The sequence below is a fragment of the Melanostigma gelatinosum genome (assembly GCF_949748355.1).
Source record: "Melanostigma gelatinosum genome assembly, chromosome: 1".
NCBI classification, from domain to species: Eukaryota; Metazoa; Chordata; class Actinopteri; order Perciformes; family Zoarcidae; genus Melanostigma; species Melanostigma gelatinosum.
This window is the reverse complement of record NC_136634.1, coordinates 4,748,132-4,774,982: the sequence shown is the minus strand read 5'-3', so window position 1 is coordinate 4,774,982 and position 26,851 is coordinate 4,748,132. Positions and strand designations below refer to the sequence as shown.

The following is a 26,851-nucleotide window of genomic DNA, read 5'->3' as shown; positions in this document are numbered from 1 at the left end:
ATTCAACTCCATCAAGGCCTGGTGAAGGCTGGGCGAGGTAAACAAGTTGCCGCCTGCTGAACAACATCCAGACCTGATGTGGGAAACCTCTTTGAGTCAGAGAGATTTACTACACTGCACTCTGCAGCGTATGTGGGGCAATCACTGTATGCAGACAGACAACCGCTCGAGCATCAACGCAAGAACAAAAGTTGGAAAAAGGTCACTGAATCAAACACAAAGTTGAGATCACTATTTACCCTTGATATTAGGTATAAATTCAATAAAAAATTAAAAAATCCATGCTTTTTCATATGCCACTTGCAATTTGGTCGTGGTAGAACAGAAGAGTGATTCATTACGTGGCAGCCGGACACACAAAGACAATATCACAGAATCACTACATCGTTGAGCACATTTCCATACAACCTTACGCATATTCATTGCAATTATGCATCAGCACTTAATTCCACTCAGGGGTGACGCTAAGCTTTTGATTCGCCTTTGTTGCAGCACAGATGCAGGCTCTAATATCAGAGGTCTAATAATAGGGGGACCTCAGTGACTCCATCCATCCACCGGGATCTTCAGTGCATCCCCCGAGTCTACGGCGCTTCGCCATCGTTCCAGGCTCTGGGCTGTCAACATGTGTTGTCCGTGAAAAAAAACCTCTGTAAATCATACTGAGCCTCACATCCTGAAATGTATGAATGACTGACACAGTATAAAAGTATAAGAATATCAGCAATTAAGATGGATAAGAGTTTGAATGAAATTGAAAAGAAAAGTAATTTCATGCATGAAAGAAAAAAACTTAAATATCACGAAGGTAATCAGCACTTAGCCGTCTAGCCCGTCTGAGTCAGAGCAAGAAGCACTCAATACGTGGCTGTTGTGTCACAGATGCTAATCGCAGCCTTATTATCTGCTTTCAGCTCATGATTGTATTTTATGCTTTCTTATTCTTCATCGAACGTGTGGCATTAACATAACAGCGATGAAAAAACTGAATTCAATCGTTTTATATTTAACGTCATTTTCCTCTTATCTAGCAAATAGCCACCCTGTGTCTTTAGTGGATCATCACATATCAGGTATGGAATTAATCCACAGATGCTTTGGTTCAAATTGAGACCAAACTTTACTGTGGATGTCAGTTGTTTGAGCCACGACAAAAGCCAAAATATGGCCTGCGACAAAGCAAGCAGGGCTTGTTTTTAGCCGAGTCGATTGAATAGCCATTCTCCTGCTGCTGAAGAAGTTCTGGACACCTTCTGGACACAAGTTGTCTTCCACCAGACAGTTAAGACGAGTGAGGATCGAGGAGACAAAAAATATCAGGCTGATTTAGGAGTATAAGAAGCAAGAATAATTGTGGATAGACAGACACACACACACACACACACACACAACCAAACACATGATCTCCGCACAGGCTCACGCCTCTATTATAGCACCAAACAAAACAAACTGATTTAGAGTAAAAAGTGTCGACTCATTTGTGACGTACTTTCTCCATTTGAACCTTTAAGAACAGATTATCTGATTTCGGTCAGCTGACGGTTCTTGATGTCGACACAAACAGTCCTGGAATAACCCGTCTGATCGCCTTTTAATCTAAAATAACTTTCCCACTTTGGAGCGACTTTCTTTAATTTATTAAACTGCCAGTGCCTTTTGGTAAACACAAAGTTGGATTATTCAATTGTATTTCTTACTGGGCTGTACGTATTATTCTTGTCTTTATTCTATTTTATTAAATTTGAGCTTCTTATTTAAGCATCTATTTTATTTCACTCTTTAAATATATACATTTTTTAATTGTTTAATTTGTTTCTGCAATATCGCCTGTTGGTGTCCTATGTATTTGAATTGCCTTGCCTTGTCTTTGCTATCTATTATCTATGATACACTGTGTTGTTTTAACTTTCTAGCTACTTTCCAAATACCGGGAGTCGTTTTTCATCCTCATCCTGTTTGAATTCTCCTGTGATTCACTATAAATTGCCGCTCTGTGTGACAGGTGTGCTGTAGGACACAAATAAAATTGCCTTGGCTTGTTGGTATGAGCAGCAGTAACCACGGCCGAGCAGCCAATAAGAGTGTCACAATAAATCACAAACAGAAGGTCAAAGATAACAGCACAGCCACAGTAAAAACAAAACAACTTAGTTCCACATGTGTGGAAGAACACAAACCTCGTGAAAAACGCGGATCGGTGTGAAATGACGAAGGAGGAAAAATCTTAAATATCAATTATTCAGAGAGCATCACAGACGCAAACTAGAGGATGTGGCTCCCTCTGTTGATGGAGTCAGCGAGGAGAGAGATTGAGGGAGTTTGTTGATGGGACGGAGAGAGATGATACCCGAGCCGCTGAGCAGTCAGGAAGAGTTCTGACACTTCAGCAGGTCTGCCCACAGACGCGGCCGGTTCCACAGCGCGATGACTAAGCTTGCGAGGGCGAGCGATGAATTGCAGGTTTTTAAGCGGATACTTCTAACGCTGACGAGAGCAACAAACAACAACTGAGGCCGCCTCAAAAGCCATGTGTTCAATCCACATTGAGGAGAATGAAGCCCAGAGATCCGGCGTGTGCCCTTCGACCTCCTGATGTGCTTTCCTCGGGTGAAACGGAGGCGAGGAGGCTGCATTAAGCTGCCGTCGATGGCTGCCCGCAGCAGGCTGGTACAACGTGATACGAAAACAACAAAGACACTCTAAGTCGGTCTGAAAATCACTGCTGTTTCCCCCCCCCCGACGCTCCGCATCGACAATGTGTCTTATTGTCACTGCGGGCTGGATGTCTCTCAGATCCGGTTCACTTTCACTCCAAAACGCCGCTGATGGACGGGAATCTGTCGGGTGCACGAAGACTTTAAAGGTCCCGTAATACTCAGATTCACGGATTTTGTTTCTGCTTTTCCTTTTCTTAACATTGTAGCAAATGTATTATTTAGGTCAATCTAACTACAAGCTAACGTTAGGACACTATCAAAAGGTATAACATATTAACAGTCATCTTTGTGTGGCCCTGACAAAAGTCAATTGAACCTTCGCGCTCTGGTTTGGTACATACGACACATGATACATGTGCTACAGACGGCTGTCAAAAGGGGGAAGACTGATGGATTCTCTGATGACTTGAGTCAAGGTGGGTATCGACTTGTCTCTGCAGTGCGTCAGACACGCCTTGATTAAACACGTCGCCACCTCCTACAAAGTCCACACACCACCACGTCAGCCTATTCCTGTCTTATAGCAATTCAAGCCCAATTGATGATACTATATTGATAGCCGATCAGATAATGATATATTGGGCAATATTGTATTTTAAGTTTTTTCTTGTTATTACTGTGTCGTGTAATTTCTCGGCTCTGAAATGTAGTTTGGTATTTTTTGCGACCTCTTTTCGGGAACTATTTTCAGCTGCGGATGAATCCACATTTGGCTCTAATGAGCGTTTGCGGGCAGCAGGACGACGTCGTTAACATAAACTGCGGCGCACACGTTAGTGGAGGAACATTCAGTGCAACAGTGGGGCTCGTTTATAGAGTTCTATTGTGAAGAGGATCTATCAGGGTTTGGTTACACATACAATATCTATTAGTAGGATCACTTCATTGATTATTCATAGATTTTATAATTTATTTATAATGCATGACGGTTGACTTAAAGATCTTGGAAAGTGAACTCTTCACTCCCTCTTGGTCTTTCCACGACTCTGCTCATAACGGCGAAGGCCCAGAGGAAGGAAGGTCATTTGTCAGAAGAAACGCGGTGTTTCCGCTCATTCCGGCTCTTCCTCAGCTGACCTGCTTGATATAAATATCCGCGTCTGAACTCCCAAAACGAGAACGCTCCGTTTAAAGGCGACTAAAGCGGAGCACTGATCGACCGAGGCGCAGCCACTGCACTGCTCCAGATAGCATGCTCCACATTTACGGAGGCAAGTGCGATGGTGAGAGAGTTCAAGGAATTTAAAGAATGTAAAAACGTTTCGAGCAGGAGCTACTTACAGGGAGACGGCCTCTAACACGCTTTAGTGTAAAGGTGAGGTATCATAACATTCAGTTGAAGAAGTTGTAATGTTTAAAGTGGAGAAAAAACTAGTGGTTTGGAGCTAACGTCAGTTTATCACAGAGCTGAAAATGGTTCAGTACCAAGGACAGCTCCTCTTTCAAACGTAAAAGTCACAATTGTAATTTAATGTCAGGCCGACAGACGGCCGACATCCTGTTCTAAATATAGAACCAATGAGGACGCCTTGACCACGGCAAAGAAAAGGTTACAGCTGGGATTGGATGAGATTGTTCGATTCGTGAAAGAAGAGGTTGATATACTTTGCTCAGCCAGACTTTTCCTCTGAGGGGACACGTCAGTGACGCCTCAAGATATTAGACGTGAAGCACAATTTTTCGAAATAGTCTCAACTGCTAGCAAAACCTGTATAGCTGTGACATGGAAGAATTATGACCCACCATCCACCTTCATGTGGTTCAAAGAAATAGCCTCACATACGACACATATATGTGAACAAATACTGTTTCATTTAAAAAGAAACCCTTTACTTTATGAGAAATATTGGAGCGATTTCAGGCAATATTTGGTAAATGTGTGATGTTACTTATTGTTATTATACGAGACGGGGTGTGAATTTGAGGTATTGGATACAACCTTGTGTTTGTTTTATAACATTATAATATATTTTACATGTATTTCTTATTAGTTATTATTCGTATAATCATTATTATCATTCATTTGTTTTAATATCGTTCATGAACTCAATGTATTTATCACAAATATCCTTTCAGGGAGAACGTGGGAACGTGGGAGGGCTTTGACTGGTGTAAGATTTTATAAATATATTCTTTAAACTTTCTCACACTGTTACGATCCTGTTTATTGGTACTTTACATGAAGATAATGTGAAATAAACGCTCATGAATAGAATCTGAGAGTCAAATAATCATCCAATGCGAATATTTGCTTATTTATTTATATATTCACTGCAAATATCTGGAGCTATTATTTGCAACTCCACCAAACATCCCATTGCTGTAACTCTGGTTTTGTTTTCTATTTAACGTAACTAAAGAACATTCGGGAAAGTAATGAGCTGAACTGATGCTTCACTCTACATCTTCATATACACGTCAGAGGCTGATGGAAGCTGACATCAACAAGTTATTACCCTGCGTAGTCTGCATCTCATTTGCCTAACGGGAACTCATTCCTTCCTTCAGACTGGGAACGATCGTCTGAGCGTCGAGATAAAGTGGTGTGAAGTGGGTTGGAAAATGGAAGAAGTCGGTACAGACCCGGCTGTCTCCGTCATCTTCCTCCTCCAGCACAACCATACATCAAGACTACAGTTGTTTGTGTCCAGTCACTGCTGAGTCACTGCTGAGGACCATTCAAATACATCCCGTCACGCCAAAACATGCCAAAACATGCCAAAACATTGCAATGTTTTCACAGGTCTGAACAGTTAAGAGACATACGGATTCATTCGTGTTATCTTATGATATGTAATTGTTTGTCTTTAACTGAGCACTCATTCCCTGTTTGCTGCTTGTTTACTGTACTTGAATACGTATTTGCATACATTAATTATGAGCCACAATAATCAACGTTGATAGATGTTGTACATTACTGAACCAGTGTTTCATGCCAAACTGATGCAACCTGCTCAGCGGTCATGAGTTCACGACAGCAACAGGAAGCCAGAGTCTTAGCTCCTGATGCTAATCCGGGTCCTGTGATTTGGCAGCGCTGAATGTTTGGCTGCTACTAAGCCATCTAAAGCCAGTGAGAGTTAGCCAGCGTCTCGAGGAAAGAAGCAAAGACACAAGTCTTGAGCGAGTGAGTGTGTTAGTGAGTGAGTGAGTGTGTTAGTGAGTGAGTGAGTGAGTGAGTGAGTGTGTTAGTGAGCGAGTGAGTGAGCGAGTGAGTGTGTTAGTGAGCGAGTGAGTGAGCGAGTGAGTGTGTTAGTGAGCGAGTGAGTGAGCGAGTGAGTGTGTTAGTGAGTGAGTGAGTGAGTGAGTGTGTTAGTGAGCGAGTGAGTGAGCGAGTGAGTGTGTTAGTGAGCGAGTGAGTGTGTTAGTGAGTGAGTGAGTGTGTTAGTGAGTGAGTGAGTGAGTGAGTGAGTGTGTTAGTGAGCGAGTGAGTGAGCGAGTGAGTGTGTTAGTGAGCGAGTGAGTGAGCGAGTGAGTGTGTTAGTGAGCGAGTGAGTGAGCGAGTGAGTGTGTTAGTGAGTGAGTGAGTGAGTGAGTGTGTTAGTGAGCGAGTGAGTGAGCGAGTGAGTGTGTTAGTGAGCGAGTGAGTGTGTTAGTGAGTGAGTGAGTGAGCGAGTGAGTGTGTTAGTGAGTGAGTGAGTGAGTGAGTGAGTGTGTTAGTGAGCGAGTGAGTGTGTTAGTGAGCGAGTGAGTGAGCGAGTGAGTGTGTTAGTGAGCGAGTGAGTGTGTTAGTGAGCGAGTGAGTGAGCGAGTGAGTGTGTTAGTGAGTGAGTGAGTGAGTGAGTGTGTTAGTGAGCGAGTGAGTGAGCGAGTGAGTGTGTTAGTGAGCGAGTGAGTGTGTTAGTGAGCGAGTGAGTGTGTTAGTGAGCGAGTGAGTGAGCGAGTGAGTGTTAGTGAGCGAGTGAGTGTGTTAGTGAGTGAGTGAGTGAGTGTGTTAGTGAGCGAGTGAGTGAGCGAGTGAGTGTTAGTGAGCGAGTGAGTGTGTTAGTGAGTGAGCGAGTGAGTGTGTTAGTGAGCGAGTGAGTGAGCGAGTGAGTGTTAGTGAGCGAGTGAGTGTGTTAGTGAGTGAGTGAGTGAGTGTGTTAGTGAGTGAGTGAGTGTGTTAGTGAGCGAGTGAGTGTGTTAGTGAGCGAGTGAGTGAGCGAGTGAGTGTGTTAGTGAGCGAGTGAGTGTGTTAGTGAGCGAGTGAGTGAGCGAGTGAGTGTGTTAGTGAGTGAGTGTGTTAGTGAGCTAGTGAGTGAATGAGTGAGTGAGTGAGTGTGTTAGTGAGTGAGTGAGTGTGTTAGTGAGCGAGTGAGTGTGTTAGTGAGCGAGTGAGTGTGTTAGTGAGCGAGTGAGTGAGCGAGTGAGTGTGTTAGTGAGTGAGTGAGTTAGTGAGTAAGTGAGTGAGTGTGTTAGTGAGCGAGTGAGTGAGCGAGTGAGTGAGTGTGTTAGTGAGCGAGTGAGTGAGCGAGTGAGTGTGTGAGTGAGTGAGTGTTAGTGAGTGAGTGAGTTAGTGAGTGAGTGAGTGAATGAGTGAGTGAGTGTGTTAGTGAGTGAGTGTGTTAGTGAGTGAGTGAATGAGTGAGTGAGTGTGTTAGTGAGTGAGTGAGTGTGTTAGTGAGTGAGTGAGTGTGTTAGTGAGTGAGTGAGTGAGTGTGTTAGTGAGTGAGTGAGTGTGTTAGTGAGTGAGTGAGTGTGTTAGTGAGTGAGTGAGTGTGTTAGTGAGTGAGTGAGTGAGTGAGTGAGTGTGTTAGTGAGTGAGTGAGTGAGTGAGTGTGTTAGTGAGTGAGTGAGTGAATGAGTGAGTGACTGTGTTAGTGAGTGAGTGAGTGAGTGTGTTAGTGAGTGAGTGAGTGAGTGTGTTAGTGAGTGAGTGAGTGTGTTAGTGAGCGAGTGAGTGTGTTAGTGAGCGAGTGAGTGAGCGAGTGAGTGTGTTAGTGAGCGAGTGAGTGTGTTAGTGAGTGAGTGAGTGAGTGTTAGTGAGTGAGTGAGTGTGTTAGTGAGCGAGTGAGTGTGTTAGTGAGCGAGTGAGTGAGCGAGTGAGTGTGTTAGTGAGCGAGTGAGTGAGCGAGTGAGTGTGTTAGTGAGTGAGTGAGTTAGTGAGTAAGTGAGTGAGTGTGTTAGTGAGCGAGTGAGTGAGCGAGTGAGTGAGTGTGTTAGTGAGCGAGTGAGTGAGTGAGTGTGTGAGTGAGTGAGTGAGTGAGTTAGTGAGTGAGTGAGTGAATGAGTGAGTGAGTGTGTTAGTGAGTGAGTGTGTTAGTGAGTGAGTGAGTGAATGAGTGAGTGAGTGTGTTAGTGAGTGAGTGAGTGAGTGTGTGAGTGAGTGAGTGTGTTAGTGAGTGAGTGAGTGTCTTAGTGAGTGAGTGAGTGAGTGAGTTAGTGAGTGAGTGAGTGTGTTAGTGAGTGAGTGAGTGTGTTAGTGAGTGAGTGAGTGTGTTAGTGAGTGAGTGAGTGAGTGTGTTAGTGAGTGAGTGAGTGAGTGAGTGAATGAGTGAGTGACTGTGTTAGTGAGTGAGTGAGTGAGTGAGTGAGTGTGTTAGTGAGTGAGTGAGTTAGTGAGTGAGTGAGTGAATGAGTGAGTGACTGTGTTAGTGAGTGAGTGAGTGACTGTGTTAGTGAGTGTGTTGGTGAGTGAGTGAGTGAATGAGTGAGTGACTGTGTTAGTGAGTGAGTGAGTGAGTGTGTTAGTGAGTGAGTGAGTGAGTGAGTGTGTTAGTGAGTGAGTGAGTGAATGAGTGAGTGACTGTGTTAGTGAGTGAGTGACTGTGTTAGTGAGTGTGTTGGTGAGTGAGTGAGTGAATGAGTGAGTGAGTTAATGAGTGAGTGAGTGAGTGTGTTAGTGAGTGAGTGAGTGAGTGAGTGTGTTAGTGAGTGAGTGAGTGAGCGAGTGAGTGAGTGAAGGGCCTTTTCACACTGAAACCCTTTTTTCCAACAGCTGGCGCGGCACCACAACAGCTTTTCACTGATTGGTGAGTTTAATTTAGTTTTTGTCAAAACATTGTATGAAATGTCTTCTGCGACAGCTAGCCTGCTGTACGTGGCCTCTTGGTGTCTCGACGGTGGGTTGTATCAGTGGTCGTTGTAGACACCTTGCGGAGATCTGCACTCCACTGAGTGCCGCTTTCTAGTTGTTTTTTTTCGAAGTGTAAGCACTTTTAGATTTTGTGATACCGTTTGCTCCATTCTACAGACGCCCTGTGTCTAACTGTATTTTTTTAAGAAGTGAGCCTTGGCTCTGGGGATACCTAATAGTCGTTTATCCACATGTGAAGTGGGATATGCATGTGTCAGACATACTCAACACAACATAATCCGCTTAACTTTGATCTATGATGCAATAAACCCTTTAAAGTGGTGCCTTGTAGAGTCAGGAGTACAATGTTGGTTTAATGAACGACTAGACATCCAAACCTCTGCAAAGCCTTCAAATATCCCCTCAGGGATCAGTTAAAGTACATCTTGTCTTGAAGAAGAATAACTCGTCTCACATTTATTCTGTACACAGACTGAGAGTTCTCTCAAAACTATTCTTCCGACTGAATTCTTATCATTCATCAATTGTTGCAGAGAAATTGTCAATCACTAATGTACCAGTGTGGTGGTAACTGTAGCTGGCTTTCTTGTGGTTTTAGTCAAACAGTGAGCCATGAAACTGCAGTAAAGTGCACCTTAAAGGGACAGTTTGGATGTTTTGATGTGGGGTTGTTTGAGGTACTTATCCAGAGTCGGTGTATTACTACAGAAGATGGTGGTGTGAAGAAGTTTCACTCCCAGGAATATATTCTAAATATAGCGTACACTTAAACAGATATAGAATGTTTTCAGGTGGTTTGTTTTTCTCTAAATTGGGGGGCGAGCCGATGACCAACACTTTGAACAGACAGTGATTGAGACCGATCACGCTCTTCGATGAGACATTCGTCTAATCCTTCAACTAAAGCAACAGGTTACTAACGTAAGCAGGTTACGTTTTCCAGTTAATTCACCTTCAAAAATGTGTCTCGTCTTAGTTTTAGTTTAAGCATTCTAATCTGTACTTCTTGTAATTCAAAAACGTCAATAAGAGACACAAAAAACAAAGACACAAATGTCTTTACGATAATGTGACAATTAAAATGTACGAATCACTTTACTTGTTCAAAAACGATTCGGTTGAACACTTTGCACTCGCGGGTTCTTGAATAGCTCCGACTCATTATCAGCATTGGAGTCATTAACACATGAATGAGGAGAATATCAGCCAAATGATTGCAAAGCACTTTCCTAACCTCTCCAGTCTTTTCGGGAGAATTCATCACCTTATTTAACACGGGGCTAGAGCTCACATAACCATGTCTGACACATTAAAAGACTAAAAATCAATAGGAGGAGGATACGATGGCGGGTGAGGAAGTGTCAATGAAAGAGCCAGAGCTCTTTGGTATTTCCGTATGTAAGTATTTCAGAGCAGACTCGAGTTATTCCAACTTCTATAACAGCAGCCATCCAATCTCCTTCTATTCTTCTGCTCCTCGAAGGGCCTCTGAGCTCCTTTTGCAAGTCTATCATTCAGTCTTTGTTGCTGCCGACTGCCATGGTGATGCCCTACAGCTCCCACAGCCACACTCTCACACTCACACATCCTTGTGAACACTAATGTCTGATACCAATACTTTTTGAGTAAAGTTTCAGATATTCAGCATTCATAAATGTGACAGCAATGACACGTTTATTTTTCTAATACGATAAAATGCCTCACTCAATCTTTAACAATCACATTTAAGGGTTTCTCAAAAACAAAAAGCAATATGTCTGCATAGAAATGAATAGTGACTGATATTTTGTGATTTGATGTAAAGATATAAAATTCCAAATTCAGTGCATATCTATGATTGAGGGATAGCCTCTACACGGCTCTCAACATGGCGACAGCTGAGCCGGAAGTTTGCTGCTAACGGTGCTAAAAGCGCAAACAGTGCAAACGATGGTAACAGTGCTGACAGGAAGTCTTTGAAATGGCATTTAAATTGCATTAATAATAAAGGATCAATGATTTGCGCGCACAAAACCAGCTTCAGATTAATACTTTCAAATTGGATTTGCAGCAATGTTTGTCATATATTTGAAGCACTCCAAAAAAAAATGTGAGTAGAAAAACCTTCAAAATAAACTTTACAGGAGCAGAAGGAACTATAATCAGAGTGACAGCGAGAGAAGCAAACAGACCGACGGGCCGACCGACCACCCGGAGAGTGAGGACAAGCATGGAAATGCAGCAGGAGGACATTGGCAAAGCGTCTTCGTCTCTTAGAGTCCGGTCCACAGCGTGCCAACCATGACATCACTGCTACCCCCTGTAACCCCCCTCCCTCCAGCTAAAGGCCTAATGAGGCGCTGAGAGCAGTCTACATTCAAACACACACACACACACACACACACACAGTACATGCTGTTCAAAGATCACACTAAAATGTGTCAGACCTTCTTTTTCAGGCCGCCACAAACATTTCCCCTCGCTGTCCAACAGTATAAACTCCCACAGTAACGAGCCGTTTGTGTTCAGGCTGTATCTAGAACAAGAAGTCACATTCACACGCCGGCCTTATTTCTCCTCAATGAACTTGTGTGGCATTGTGTAATGTTGTGTTGAATTCTAATAAAAGGGAGACTTTTATTTTGAAGGGGACATGTTATCGCCTCAAGTGTTATATTTCCTACTTTTCTTACGTTTCATAAAGTGTTATGTTTTCATGGGAATAAATAAATTCCAATACACGTAAAAAGTTTGTTTACTTTTCAAGGGAATGTTTTGTGTTTCAACAGGAAGTTTTTAAAACATATTTTTACTTTCGGACTCTGTTCATTGTGTGTTTTTGTTGAATTTGAAACTCTCAGCTTAAGGTGGCTTTAAAATATAACATACACAGAAGCTCCTCTCACGGCTACATACTACGATTACATACAGCAGCTGAGGCTCTCAGAGAAGCACAAGCCGATGTTGATCCAAATCTTTGACTATTGCTCAAAAGGAAACTGGAGCACCCAGCTTCGGATTTCACTATTATTTATTTGCTGCGGTCAATTCAAAGTATTTATACAAGAAAAAGAAAAAAGCTGCGTGTTCCAGTTCCTTTCTTGGCTCAAATAGATTTGGATCAACATGCACACCGGCTTATTTCAGGACTATGCAGCTTGACGTAGTTTATGTTTTTCAATCTGCTGTTCTGTTTGCAGGTTTAAAGGTCTGCAGGAGGATTTTGAATATTTAAACTTTGAAAAATGAAACTCATATTCAGAAAAAAAGCCCACTAACAATTACCTGACAATATAATAACGCCTAAAGTTTGCACTTAACCTGATCGCAGATGCAATGAAACCCTATAATGTAATAAATAGCCTGATATTGTAATAACATTTTTACCTGTCATGATATGACGGATATCATGATCATTTTAAAAAGCATGTTTTTAATCCCGTAAATGTAAAATGAGCAAGTATACCAAATGTATAACACTGTTAGAGTCATGTTATCCTACTAATCTTAACACTGGACACTGATTTCATATTTGGAAATGCAAACTGTCAACGCTTCATGAATTTAAAATGTAGAACAGATGCTTCTGGTACGTTGTTATCAGGTAAAGACGCATGAAACGCAAAGCCCCATCATACCCGTGCTGACCGGTCCTCGAAGTGTCTTCGCTCAGACCGGCCGGATCGCTGCAACAGAAGATGACAGAAGGTGCAAAACGTGGCGACACAAGTGAGTGAAGCGATGAAGGTAAAACAGTCTCATACACAGCGCATCATCTTGTGAAATGTTTGCTTTCAAAAAGGGTTTGAAATGGATGTGAAATGAGAAACAGTTGACCAGAAACGATTTGATTTCTGCTAAATTGCACAGATCAGAACGGAGTGGACGAGCAGGATGTTTCTGCCCATTCTGCACATTACTGTCTGGTGCTCAGAGGCAACACTTTAACCTCAAAGTCATTCTTTCATTTCAAATCCAATGAAACATTTTCAGATTCTCTGGACTGAAAATGAACACAGTATTACAACATCAGACATTTGTGATAATATTGGTCAAGTTTTTTACATCTTCGATCGGGTTGAGTGCACATTTTACTACATTTTCAGGTAATTATTAAAATATTGTGTGCAACGAGTCATGAGCTCCTCTGTGACATTTGAGTGTCTCTCGGCTTCGTCACAGTAAAAACCAAAAGTTGTTTCCCAACGAGGCTAAGTGAAGGACAGGTTACCATGGACACTGGCTCCTCATTAGTTCTCGTCTGCTTCCTTATTCGCTTTGTTCAGCAGGATGCCGGTCCTCAGGTTAAGCTTCAGACCGGGTTCCTTGTCCGTGTTTTGTCTAATGACGACTCGTTGCCCGTGTTCACGTCGAGCCCGGCAGCTCAATGAAGGGGAAGCAGGAAAACATTTCTCTGAGGCCTCTTGAACTCGGTGAACATTCAGGAAAACAAATCCAACCTCAAAGATCGACTTCGTCTCAAACGCTCACTTCATCGAAAGGAGTCATTTTGTGATGAAATGTTTTGATTTACTTTTTCGGTGACCTCACTTCCTTTCATCCTGTATCATGCACTGTAACCCGAACTCTGCATTTACCAGAATATATTTCAAAATACCTCCAGGAAAAATATACATATTTTAGATTTACTGTGATTACAACATATCTCGTTGTGGAAGAAACAAAGCCTCGTTCTGCACCACTTTCCCACAGAATTTAGAAAAAAACACCTTATGTTTGCCAACAGCTACAACAGTTATTAATAGCATTAAATAAAACTGAGCTAGAAACCATGACGGAAAAAGATGTGCAAGTAGAACAGCTAATAAAACGTGTTTTTCTGCTTTTCCTTTTACAAATGTCTTCCTGTGTGATTGTTCAACATCAGAGTGTGTAAATAAAAAATGTTTAGAAAAACCAAATAAATGCTGATAAGGATAACTTGACTTGGTTCTCAAACTCAATCCGCTGACGAAGACCATGTGACAGTCATGAAAACACTGAACAAACCGGGTAAGTGGCCATTGAGTTGGGAACGGTTTGTCAAATTATTACCGAGTAAAATAATGTGTTTTTCCGCCCCGTCTAATTTATTTTTACAAGAATTACGAACATCCTTTAACGGCCGTTGTAACTGCATTGGTATGTACTGTATTAGTGGCACCATATTGTGCAATGAGTCAAACAATATGGGGGCAGAGACGCAGCATGTGCCGCAAGTAGCTGTTAACAAATCACATTCTCAACATCTGAGCGTTGCTTGGCTCGCTGAGGTCGAGTGCCTCAGAGTCTGGGTGTGTCCGGCGCAGTGGAAACACGGTGGCGTCCCCGTCAGCGGCTCAGAGCAGACAGAGGGATGGAGGTTGGGGCCCTCTGGGAACAACTCCTGGAGGAGGAATCAATGTTTACTGCTGACACTGCAGACACTGAGGCACCTCAGCACTCCGGCTCTCGCTTTATCCCGTTTGTCTGTCTCTCTGTCCGTCTGTCCGTCCGTGTTCATTGTCTTTCTTTTTTATTTTGAATACATTTTTTATTGAAAGACACGAGACAATATTAAGACAATACATAGACATAACAACAAGAGGATGACAAGAACAGTGGGATAAAAGCCAGCAAATATCATATAGTCAGTGTGTGTGTATGTGTGTGTGTGTGTGTGTGTGTGTGTGTGTGTGTGTGTGTGTGTGTGAGAGAATGTCCTTGAGCCTTTTGAGATGGAGGGAAAAATATATAAAAAATAATAATAATTTTTTTTTAAATAAAAGAAAAAAAAACCAAAACATTTTTTTTTTTTAATTAAAAACAGGTAAGTATGTGTGCATATGGATGTTCATGTGTGCATGTACGTGGGTTTCAATTGGTTGTCCAGCAAGAAAAACAAAACAGAAATCAATAATAGTAAAAATACACAAAAAAAAAAAATATATATATATATACACCGGTATATATACTATACATATTTCAATATTAATAGAATGGGTGGTGTCACGTTTGCAGAAACATAGTGAGGGATGACCAGGTGGAATGGTGTTCTGTTGTATTGTATATGATGGTAGTTATGGCAGATTGAGTTATTTGTACAAATTTCCTTTTCTCACTTTGACTCTGCACTCAGTGTAAAACCATCTATTTTCTGTCTTTCTCTCTTTTTTTTGCTTTGTCATTCAGACTCTTCTCTGCATCTTTCACTGAGTGTTATTGCTTTCCATCAAAAAAATAAAATAAAAGCTGCATAATGTTCCTTACTGCCTTTCAATTCGTACATCTATCCCACTCTTTGGTTTTTAACCCTTCGTGTCCCGGATTCAGATCTACTAGCTGTGTGTTTAAATGAACATCTGATGTGGGTCGCATGGTTGCACTGGTAACAAATCAAAGACTAAATCTAGACGGAGGGAGAGCGAATGTAAAGACAGACAGAGAGCTCGTCAAGCAGGACGGAGCAGAGATAGAAACCGAATACAGCTTCTGCACCTTGAGACTCTCTCCAGAACAACCGGGACTCTCAGCAGGGGGTGTTTGGAGAAGGAGGGAGGAGTTCGTCGCATTGGTCTGTACTAAGAGTCGAAGCAGTCCCTTTTTACACAAATACAATACAAACACAGCATGGCTATTTTCTGCATAAGTGTACATTTTCTCTCTCTCTCACACACACACACACACACACACACACACACACAGACTCCAGCAGCAGGGAGAGCTGGCTAAAGCATCAGATCAAACAGGGAGGTGCGAAAACACTGCAAAGACTGCTCACTGCTGCATTCTCCGAGCCAGAACCTCCCCTCTTTTTCCCTCTCCATTGTTGTCGACGAGTCCCGAGACTCTCGGCTCGGTACCCGGTCGCTCAGTACTCCTCCTTTGTCTCGTAAACACTACCCAGGGTTCTTCAGAAGACGAAAGACTACACAGACATTTATGTTTTACGCAGCGGCGATGGTCATTTATATCCGGTTCTTATTCATGTAACTAGCACTTCTTTATCGTACATTGTGACAAATTACGCAGCCAAGATGCTGTTGCATCGGACACCTCTCAAGGGTTTGCCCAATGAGGCTTTATGAAAGTCTGCAAGCCTGTGTTTTGTTGTGTGAATGGACATTTTCATTCCCAAAAAAATACCAGTGCAGTACTCAGTGCTTCCTCTGACACAGCAGTTTAAAAGAAGGACACTAAAACTAAACATCTTAGCCAGGTCCGCTTCTCCTTCAGGTGGGGTGACCCAATAGCTGGGGACGATCTAGGATACACGACCCCTTTAAATGAAGAAACTTAAAAGTGATCTACTGTATGATCATTAACTGAAGCAGTGATCAGGAAACTGATGTACAGCTGACAAAGCATACTGTACATATACAGTACAGGTACACAAAGTACAGTATGTGTTCATGAGATGAGATGCTGTAAAAAGCCAAAACATGTTATCGAAACACAGAAAGCGAACATCACCATCATGATGTCAAATAAATAAATAAAATCATACCAAAACAGTGGTTCTATAACAACAACAACAACTGTGAAGTTGTACTTCGGCCATAGACTGCTTACAAGAATGTGGTCACCGGGATGTTTGGTCATTGGTTTGTGGACTGCTGTTTGGCATTTTGTCTGTCGCCATTTTTTTATTTTTTAAATCAGAAGTGGCACGAGAGGGCGGAGCTAAGTGCAACCGAACGCTGAAGAAGACATTTTGAGGCGACCGAAATGTTACAAGTCGTGATAGCGAACTTTCAATCGCATGGTAGCCCCGCCCTAAAGCGTACTCTGCTTTATGGTCTTTTTGACTCTAAATGGACCAAAATGTACATCATGCTGTGTTGAAGTGGAGATATTTTTGTTTGCCAGTGTTTGTTGAATGAGCCAAAAAAAGCATATATTTTGTACAGAAAAACCCCAAAGGTTTTGTCAAGGAAATGAGCCAGCAGCATAGTGATGCCAGCTCCCTGCATCAGCTTTATAATGTTCTCCCAGTCCACCTGACAATGCAGCACACTCCCAGTGTCTCTGAACTACATTTAGCCGATGCTCTTATCTGAACTGAGCAGGTAGGGGCTCGGTGTCAGTCGATGGAAGCTGGCATCAAAGCCACGACTTTCCTGATAGAAGCCTGCCTCGCTAACAACTCGACCAGCCCTGCTGGGCCTGCGGAGGGAAGATAATGGCAACTGGACAATTTTCTTTGTGAACCAGGTGTGAGGGAAACGTCACAGCAAGTTTGCAGAGAGCAATGGTGACAGCAGAAGAAGCAGTAGTAAAAGCAATATACCCAGAAGCCGAATTGGCCGGAAAACCGGACTTTGTTACATGCAGAAATGAATATTTTTCCTTCAAGTAAGAACGGGTCTTTTTCGACAAGTCACCGACCCGAGAGGATCGCTCAAAGTCCTGCTGGTATGCATGACAAGCTGGCTCAAGCCGATTTCAAGCACTGCCCTCCGACTGCATTTACATCATCAAGTTGGCCACTAATTAAAAAGCCATCTAATGTCCCCATACGATCCAGTGACATAAGAAACTAAGAGTCGACGTTGACATTTAGTCACGTCAGTCGTTAGTCCTCAGTATTCACACAATCCACAATTCTTTCCTAACCCCAACTATGTGGTTTTTATTGCCTGAACCTAAACTTCCTTCGCGGACGGAAGTTTATTTTGAAAAGCGACTCTGTGTCTAACGAGCGTATATTGACACGCCGTCCCCGCCACGTCCAAAACCGATGCTAGATGGGTTCCTAGAGCGTCACAGTTTGAAGCTCAGGGCCACTGGCCTAGCGTCGGTATTTGACGAGTTGGGGTAAGAATGTGTTGCCCTAACATGTGATCAATTTACCCAGACGCTCGCCTCCCCACCGTCGAGTTTCAGCCAGCGGCTAATCTGTTAGCGAGCGCGGTTGATAGTCTCCAACAGTTCTAAATCCTCGCAGCTTAACAAATAACAACCGACTTGAGTAGCTAAAAGTTAGTGATTTGAAACTTTGCAGTTGAGTCTGAGGATAAAATCAGATAACCTGATGGAACAACCTGCAAGTTTTACTCAAAAACTTGCACCTGTTTTGTTTCCAGGTCTGATCTAGAGCTGAGATTAACCCATAAGTAACTCTACATAAAAAATAATGAGCAACTATTTTGAAAATCTATTCATCGTGTAAGTAAATCTTCAAACAAACATTCACTTGTTCTAACTCATGAGGATTTTCTGTTTTTCATGTCAACTGAATATCTTTGGTTTTTGGACTGTTGGTCAGAATTAGATGGCGTCACCTTGGGCTTTAGGAGATCATGTTGGACATTGCTCACAACTTTCAAAAGAAATGTTGTGGACCAAACAATTCATCAACAACATAATAGTAACAATCAGATTAATTGTGAGTCGCAGCCTTAGTCTGTGCCCTTCCAGTATGTTTCAACTGGACAACCTCCATGTCGTCAAACACCTGCTCTGCTGAAGGGCAAAAAGACAAAACACCCTCCAGCTGCAGGACAGCTGTTTATCAGAGGACCCTGACCTGTGGCCTCCTGGTAGAGAGGAGGGTAGGAGAAAAGACAACAAGTTATTGGCCACATAGATCAGTAGATGTTGATATTTACATTCATTAATGTTCTTTTCTGCTCCGAGATTTCTCTCGTCTGGTTTGAATCGGCTCTAACCTTAATGCCTCAGCTGCTCGGTGTCTAAAGCTGTACCGGCATCAACACTCCCTCCAAAACTGGAGAATTGTGTGCTATAAAAGAGACCCAAGAGGATCCATTCATGGATATTCTCATGCTTTATGATAAGAGACTAGTACAACTGGTCAATGACTGGCATCTAAAACCAGAAGGCATTAAAAAGCTGAAGACATTTCCTTTTGATTTGACGACTCATCTGCAGCAGTTTGTGTCTTTATAGTCCACAGCACTTTCTATAGTTTGTGTAGAAACCTTGTATTTATGTAGAGTCAGTGTGGGATGTGAGGACTGGATCGTGGGAAGCAAATGTCAAACTGTGACTCAGCACTCTCACTGCAACTACGAGCAGTCGATTCTCTGGCAGGCCGAGCAGCTATAAGCACATGTGATTCCTGAAGCTGCCTTGCTGAGTGGTACCTTAGCTCTGGGGATTGGAACCGTGCAGTTTTAAGTTTATTTCTTTCACATTTATACAATGTTTTACAAGTATCGGGCTAAATCATAGACTGAATATAAGAAGTGACGCAGTCGTTGTGATGTCGCCCATTGGTTTGCAGACGACGGTTTTGATGCCTCAAGCTGAGCATTTTGGCCGTCACCATCTTGGTTTTTGGCCGACGCCATTTTGCAACCAGAAGCGGCACAAGTGGGTGGAGCTAAGTACAACCAAATGCTGAAAAATACATTCTTTATGCAACAAGAAGGTTACGACTAACTTTCATGAACTGAAAACAAAGTGTGAAAGGTTTAAAGTTGTAAAACGAAAACACTGTCAATCACAACGTAGCCACGCCCTAAAACATACTCTGCTTTATGGTCTATCTTACTTCAAATGGGACCATAATTTACGAAATGAACATCATGCTTGTTGAAGGAGACTTGAAACTAGAGATTGAGACCATAAACTCATGTTCACAATGTTTACTGAGGGAATAAATCAAGAGAGAAGTAGAGTCATTTTCTCACAGACTTCTATACAACCAGAGGAGTCGCCCCCTGGTGGACATTAGAAAGAATGCAAGTTTGAGGCACTTGGCTTTACTTTTCAGACCCAGAGGTTGCCAACTGGGCGAAACATATTCTGCTAAAATAAAGATTTCCCAGCATGCCGCAGGGCCCAGATTCTGCTCTTCGAAATATCAGAGATGTAGTCGAGATTATAGTTTTGGCACAAAATAAAATAAAGGTGGACATCTACAGCACTACTTTCATATAAATATAGCATTACATCCATGGCAAACACAACACAAACAAGTACATCGTCATATCTTTTTCAAACAAAGTCATGGACTGATGTGCAGCATCTTTGACCCCCGAAAATCAAAGTTGCTCATCAGAGGAAATCTTTTATGACACATGATTATAGAAGCTGACGGCTCAATTTAATCCCAAAATTAAAGTTGGGATTAGCTGTTGCAAAGCAATTACTGAAACACGGCCATGCATACAGACATTCACAGTTTAGCTCACAGCGCCAAAACATCGTTCACGCAGACAGTCAACCAGATCAGTGACACACACACACACACACACACACACACACACACACACACACACACACACACACACACACACACACACACACACACACACACACACACACACAGGGTCGAACCACCATTGCTGAGTCACTGGAAACAAATATCCAGTCCCAAGAAACCAGCACAGGAAACTAGAGCAACCTGAGGTGGTGATAACTCAATAACCCAGGATGAATACTAATACTGAAAAATAACAGCTTTTCCTGGCATCACTCGTCATTTCAGCCCACCACACACACACACACACACACACACACACACACACACACAGCATGGTTTCACTGCAATAGCAACATGGCAACATCGTCGGCATGCATGAATGAATCATCACAAAACAAGGTTATCTATTTCAGAGTACAAATGATGGCAAGTTGTTTCCGCAAGAAAAAGCACACGCACACAGACAAACACTGCCTCTATCCTCTCTTTGTGCACTCAAGTCTGAACCTGCACGGTCATTTGTCCTCCTCTGGACCAAAGCACAGTCCAGAGACTGACTTCATCCCGTTACGTTGCCAGCATGCCAACTGGAAACCATAGCAATGACACCATTACTGAGTTGCTTTTTGTTCATGTCTGTAGGGGGCACCGAGTTCATCCGCATCACCGGCAGGTAAGGTGTTTCTCATATCTATCATCCAAATCGACTCACAATGACTGGGCAGAAAAAAAGGCTAATTTTAGGGGATCAAACAGGCGTCCTTGTAGTTACAGGACAATCTCTTTATCCACTACATCACCCTCAAACCTCGCATCTTTTGGTTTTCTATTATAATAATACTTGAATTTATAAAAGTAGGTACAGGCTGCACTATAGTTCCCATAAAAGCTCATATACGTGATACATCTTTCGGCTGACAGTATATTTTCAGATAAAATAGGTTAAAAAGGAACCTACTGTTCTATGATTTAATCCCGTTATTTGGATAAAGGACTTGCTGGGATCCCGTCTGAACCTTGCATGCCTCCTCTTATGTCAAGGTAGATTTGAGAGGATTGCTTGATGAACGAGTTTATGCTGTCTCGTGCTCGAATTACTTGCAGACATTTCTCTCCGCACATCAACAACACTAGAATAAAGCCGATTGGCGCGCAGTTGTTTGGGGGTAAACTTCGCGTCTGTGCGGAGAGGAAGAGAGAGAAATCATAGCTGCGAGCAAAAACAGGCAAAATACGCAGCAGTCGCTCCACAGCATCCCACCCAAGAAACCTGCCGTCGCAATGAACTCCGCGCAAAAAGGCAGAAAAGCAAAGATCCTACATCAGTTAGGGGGTTTGTCAGAAACAGTTTACGTACCGTTATGGAAGATAAGCCACTTCACCGGAGAGTTGTGTGTTTAGAAACCGGAGAGGAGCGTCGGCGGTGTGTGTATGTCTGTCTGTCTGTCTGTGTGCGTCAGGCGGAGACAGCAGGACAGAGGAGGAGATTGGGCACATTTGGAGACGAACGCAGCCTGGTAGCGGAGCGCAGCGCGCCGGGATGCGGCAACATCCGTCTGCTGACAATCGACCAGCGGCGTGCGGTCCAACCAGGGAGGGGCGCACCGTGCAGGCTCACACACTGCACCAGCTGTAACTCATTCACTGCCGAGCCGGTGTGGGTGGGTGGACTGCTTTTGTAAGCGGAGGGAGAGAGACAGCAGCGCTGAGCTGTGTGTCTGTGCGCGTGTGTGTGATTGGCTGAGTGGTGTTCTGCGCCATATCTCACTGCGCTTAATGAAAACATCTGCTTTCAATTTTACAGCGACACCGTGAGAGTGGCAGCAGTTTATAAATGAGCCCGTCCCGACTTAACAACAACTGGTTTGCGTATTTATGATGTCAATCGTGTTGTTTTATACATTTCTTATTTGTTTTGATATGTTTTGTTCCGTCTCGTTTCAACTGTATTTCCGTTTCTGTCTATTCCTACATGTTGTATGCCACTGTACCCGCTTTGTGTAATGTCCATTTCACCAGTAAAAAAAATAAATAAGAAAACAAAGATAAAAAAGTTAGGCAGCAACTATATTGTCAAATACAATCACATACAAAATAGTAGGAAAACAACCCACTATGCAGCAAATCAAAAATATGTCAAATTAAATTGGCTATTAACGGACTATATGTGAAGTTATGTCATCGGGGAGTACACATAGCCTCCAACTTCATTCACTAAGGAACTTCCCAGACACATTATTATCAAGTTTTTTATTTATTTTCTGTAAGAGGGCAAAATGGAGCCACAGGGAGTGATAGTACATTGAGTTAACGACACTGGTGAATCTGTAGGAGTACGTAATGCAACCAGGAGTAATGCTTAACAATTCAATCACTCTTGTTACGGTTCATTTTGTCTTAAATGAGTGAGAAAATAAATGTTCCTGATGGTGGCGCTACAGGACAGATCAGGGACGCACCAAAATACCATTCGGAATCAACCTCAGGGGACCAAGACGATCAAAACCAAATTCCAAGGCAATCAGGGCAGGAGGGACCCCAAAAGAGCCCCCAAAAAAGCACCACTGCAAGCACTGCCGGAGTTCTCCACCAGGGGGCCCCGGGGCAAAAATGGAGGCCCCGATGGCCCCCTAAGTTTCACTCACAGTAAACACAAATGTGTGCAAAAAATACAGTCATCCCACAACACCACATTTTAACCCAGGGCCAAGGACGAATCACATTGCAACAAGTTGACTGTCACATAGAGAATCTGGAGCCTTATGTCTTGTGGAGTCCTGCGGTATTGCCCACTTCATTTACTCACTAATTATATTGTGTTGATTATAAATACCTTTCGACAAGTATACTTTTATGTATACCACATGTAAAAAAAGGTACGAGGACCTGAAGTCATGTTACGGGCGTTTGGTGAAGGCCTGTACCCGTTACAACATGACAGTGTCTCCAAGCACGAGGCCACGTCCACGCAGAGAGGATTTTCACATTTAGCTGTGAAAAAACATGAGTGGCCTGCACAGAGCCCTGATCTCAAATCCATCCAACACCTTGGGGATGAACCGGAGCGCCGACTGCGAGTCGGGTCTCATCGCCCCAACATCTGTGGCCGACCTCACTGTCGCTCTCGTGGCTGAGCGAGAGCAAATCCCCGCAAGACGACGGGGGTTTCAGCATCGTGTGGGAAGCCTCCACAGGAGAGTAGAGGCTGTTACAGCAGCATGCGCTGCACATTTTGAGAATACAGAGAGAAACATGCACAAACAACAGTCTGACCTAAACAGGCCGAAAGCACGGCTGATACTTACTGTGTGCATAACGTCCGCCCACAACACCGATGTGTTTATATTTAGTTGTTGACTTAGTGTCACGTTATGTGAGAGCAGCCAACGCTCTCTCGCTCTTATCTTTTATACCTCTCTCCACCACGCCGTCTCATAAAACGTAGCTCAAAACGAATCATAAAAATAAATCATGACAATGTTTACGCTCCAGTAAAGGGTGTGTGTGTCTTTGCCATTCAGTTTGCTCTTTAGGCTTTTGTATATAATCCCGCTGCATGTTGGGTATTAAGTCCCTCATATGTGTTGTTGTTGACCTTTATGTATTGTCACGTACGTGTGTGTGCCGCTGACTGTTTGGTGCCACGAGTACACTGCGCCCACTGCCATCCATCTCACCGTTTAACAATCCCCTGAACGAACACACACACCTCATCTAGCTCTCCATCTCCTCTGTCCCTGGAATAAACCCCGTCAGCTGATCAGATCACTCAGTAGATGCTGAGGCCACGCCTCTCTGCTCACGATGACTGCCTTATCACCCGAAACAGCCAATCAGAGGAGCCTTGGTGCACTGACAGGTGTGGCGTAGAAACGACCAAAACAATCAAAGAGTTTGTGGGTTGGACTAAAAGCTGAGTCAGAGTCAACGCTGGAATCACTGTGCTGACACACTGCGCAGAATTGGTGAAATTGCATGTGTTACCATATAATTAATATAATTGATTGTAATGTTGCATTGCTAGCAGACTAGAGCACGATCGCTACAGAGATTTGTATTGTTGTTATTTTAACCCAATAATGAGACAATTGACAGGCTCCGATTTGTTCTTACCATAAACAAGCAAAATAAACAAACTTTTATTTTTGAAATACTAGATTTTTGTGACCAACATGTGAGCAGAATGGGACGTGTTCAGCTGACATGTATGCAGACACATCTGTGATATTAATGGCCCAGCGGATTGATTGATTGGTCAAAGGGTGGACTGTTCAATTCTGTCCAAGGACTAAGTACCAAGTAGAGTGTGGCGTGGTCGCTGAAGAGGTGCCCGTTCACCTCCTGGTCACTACCGAGGTGCCCTTGAGCAAGGCACCGGGCCCCCAAACTGCTCCACAGACGCTGCAGCTGCCCATATTTCTTATACGGTTTAAATGCACAATATAAATTTCACTGTGTGCTGTGCTGTGTACAGCACAATGTGTGACAATAAAAAGTCTTTATTGATTAGCATTCTCTGTGCACTTTATTACCACGGTAACTCCACACTGACGGTTTCTGCTCTCAGTATAATAACAGGTCTAGTGAGCTAGTATTTAAGAAAAGTACTCTGACAAGAGAATAAAAATATCTCATTTTCAGACTGAAGTTGTACTTTCTCTGCTTGTACTCCACCTGGAAGCCTTCGTTTGATCAACCAGAGCCAAACATATTGGGACAGATGGTGTTTCCACCTCCAGCGTCACTGACAAGTCTGAGTTTCACCTCATTTCACCCGCCAACAAGAACAACATTCAAGCCAGGCCAGTTAAAGGTCAGTGTGTCTTCCTCTAGATGGATACCTCAAGCTGAGGTCTGACGCTTTGGCCCTGAAGGGAGGCCGCTTATGATGTGTGAAGCACAACAATACATATTCTTTACAAACCATCTCTCTCTTTCTGTTCCCTCTGAAGTAACTTCTTAGTCTCCTTATTTCTGACCTAACGTCTTCACTGTTGGTGCCATTTTTATTCAAGAACATGAATGCAGGATGTATTCCTGTTCCTGTTCTTAGTATACATCTCTCCTTTCTTTTCCTCATGTCCCCCCCTCTTCTTCACCCTCACTCACTTTCTCTCCCTCCCTCAGACTGCTGTGATGGAAAGCCCTGGGATCAATATCACAGCTTTGCATAATTCAATAGCTGCTTAAATAATGTAAAACGCAATGAACCACTTTGGAAGGATGCCTCCCTCTCTCTCTCTCTCTCTCTCCCTCTCTCTCTCTCTCTCTCTCGCCCTCTCTCTCTCTCTCTCTCTCTCTCTCTCTCCCTCTCTCTCTCTCTCTCTCTCTCTCCCCCTCTCTCGCCCTCTCTCTCTCTCTCTGTGTCTCCCCTACTCAGGTGAAGTCAACCTGCACAGACATTTGCATTAATGATAAATGTCGAGCATTCGAACAATGAAGTGAAATTAGTTGATAAACGTTGTCCCTGTTCTGATTTGTTCCATATGAAGAAGGCAGTTGATATTTCTTCCCTACTGTTGCTACGATAACAAAAAGGCTTCGCAGAGAGAAACAAAAACAGCAGATGACCTTTCGTATGTTGTACGAGAAGGATTGATTGAAATCTAGCAGTGAGAAAGACTCTCTGTGTGTGCTGGAGCACAGATCAAAGACGTAGTGAGCACTTACTCGTTATGGAAGGAGTTCAGACTTGTTGCAGAGGAAAAGGTTTCAGGAACAGAAATGACGTGGGATGAGTTTTCAATCCAGTCTTTATACTTTAAAAGACCAAGTTTTTTGGGGGAGATTGACGGGGCGGGCAAAATGACAGAAACACCTCTCATAGGCTTCAGTGGGACAAAACTGTTTGTTTTCCTTGTGGCAATTTAAACATGAAGGTCGTTACAATTTCTGATGCTGATTGTTTCCTGTCATGAAACACACTCCACGCTACGCTGTCAGCATACAGCACCGGATCCAATGCCACAGCTGCAGGTTTGCTGTGGCTATTTCAAAAGGTTGAACCACAGCAGCCCAAAAGCCCCAAGTGCTCACCATTGTAATGCTAATAGGAAGATTTACGCTTTTTTGACCTAAAGCCAGTATTTAGTAGCTGCAGCTGCATGAATATTTGATGTGGACCCTGAACCAATACACTGTAGTAGACTGTGGCAAAGATCCATGTACACAACAGCAACTCACGCTTTAGGGTTTTTTATTGTTTGCAGAAGGTAAAAACATGAACACAAATCATGTCCAGCCATGCCAGTGGCTCATGAGCATCATCCCTCCTCTCTCCTTCTGCTGTGCACCTGTGATATAATTGCAAGGAAATGTTTTCCTCCTCACACCAAATCACTATGAGCAGAGGACTGAAAGCAGAGCTACGTTTGACGTCTCAAATTGAGCTTCACAGACTTACAGCCGTAGCTTTGCTTTTGCAGTGCTTCCCACAGTACTGAGGACGTTCATTCATTCATAAAGAATGTTTGCTGAGCATACAAGTATCTGTTGTTTCCATCAACAGGAGCACAGTCATTCCAGCACTAAAACTTAAATTGGTCACGAGGGCACCTCAGCTGGTGGAGACAGTAGAGCACAATCGATACTCTCTTTTCACTCTATTCTCCAGATCGTATCAGTGGACCGCTCAGCTTCTCAGCTCAGTGGAGAGGGACGACTGTTGCTGCCATTTTTCCACACAATGGAAATTTTTCCGCCAACCCAAAGCAATGTGATCCCCTTATCTATTTCTGCACTGCAGCCATCGGATTGCTCTCCATTGAAGTGCTATTGATCCGCCTCGTGTGCTGTGCTAAAAAAAGGGGGGGGGGGGCAATCCATACTCGGCCCTTCGGCCCTTCGGCCGCATCACACGTCTTAAAAAGGGACGACGCATTTTCATGAATCGCTGTCCTACGTTTGGGAAAGCACACGGTTACTTTTCAAGACCATGAACTGTATGCATGCACATTGAATACTAATGTACAGTACTTATACATTCAT

General features: G+C 43.2%; 1 protein-coding gene across 1 annotated transcript in view; it reads right to left on the bottom strand.

The window, feature by feature from the left end:
- map1ab (microtubule-associated protein 1Ab) overlaps positions 1 to 26,851 on the bottom strand; it is a 52,729-nt gene that overhangs the window by 18,333 nt on the left and 7,545 nt on the right. The gene's annotated exons all lie outside the window — the stretch shown is intronic.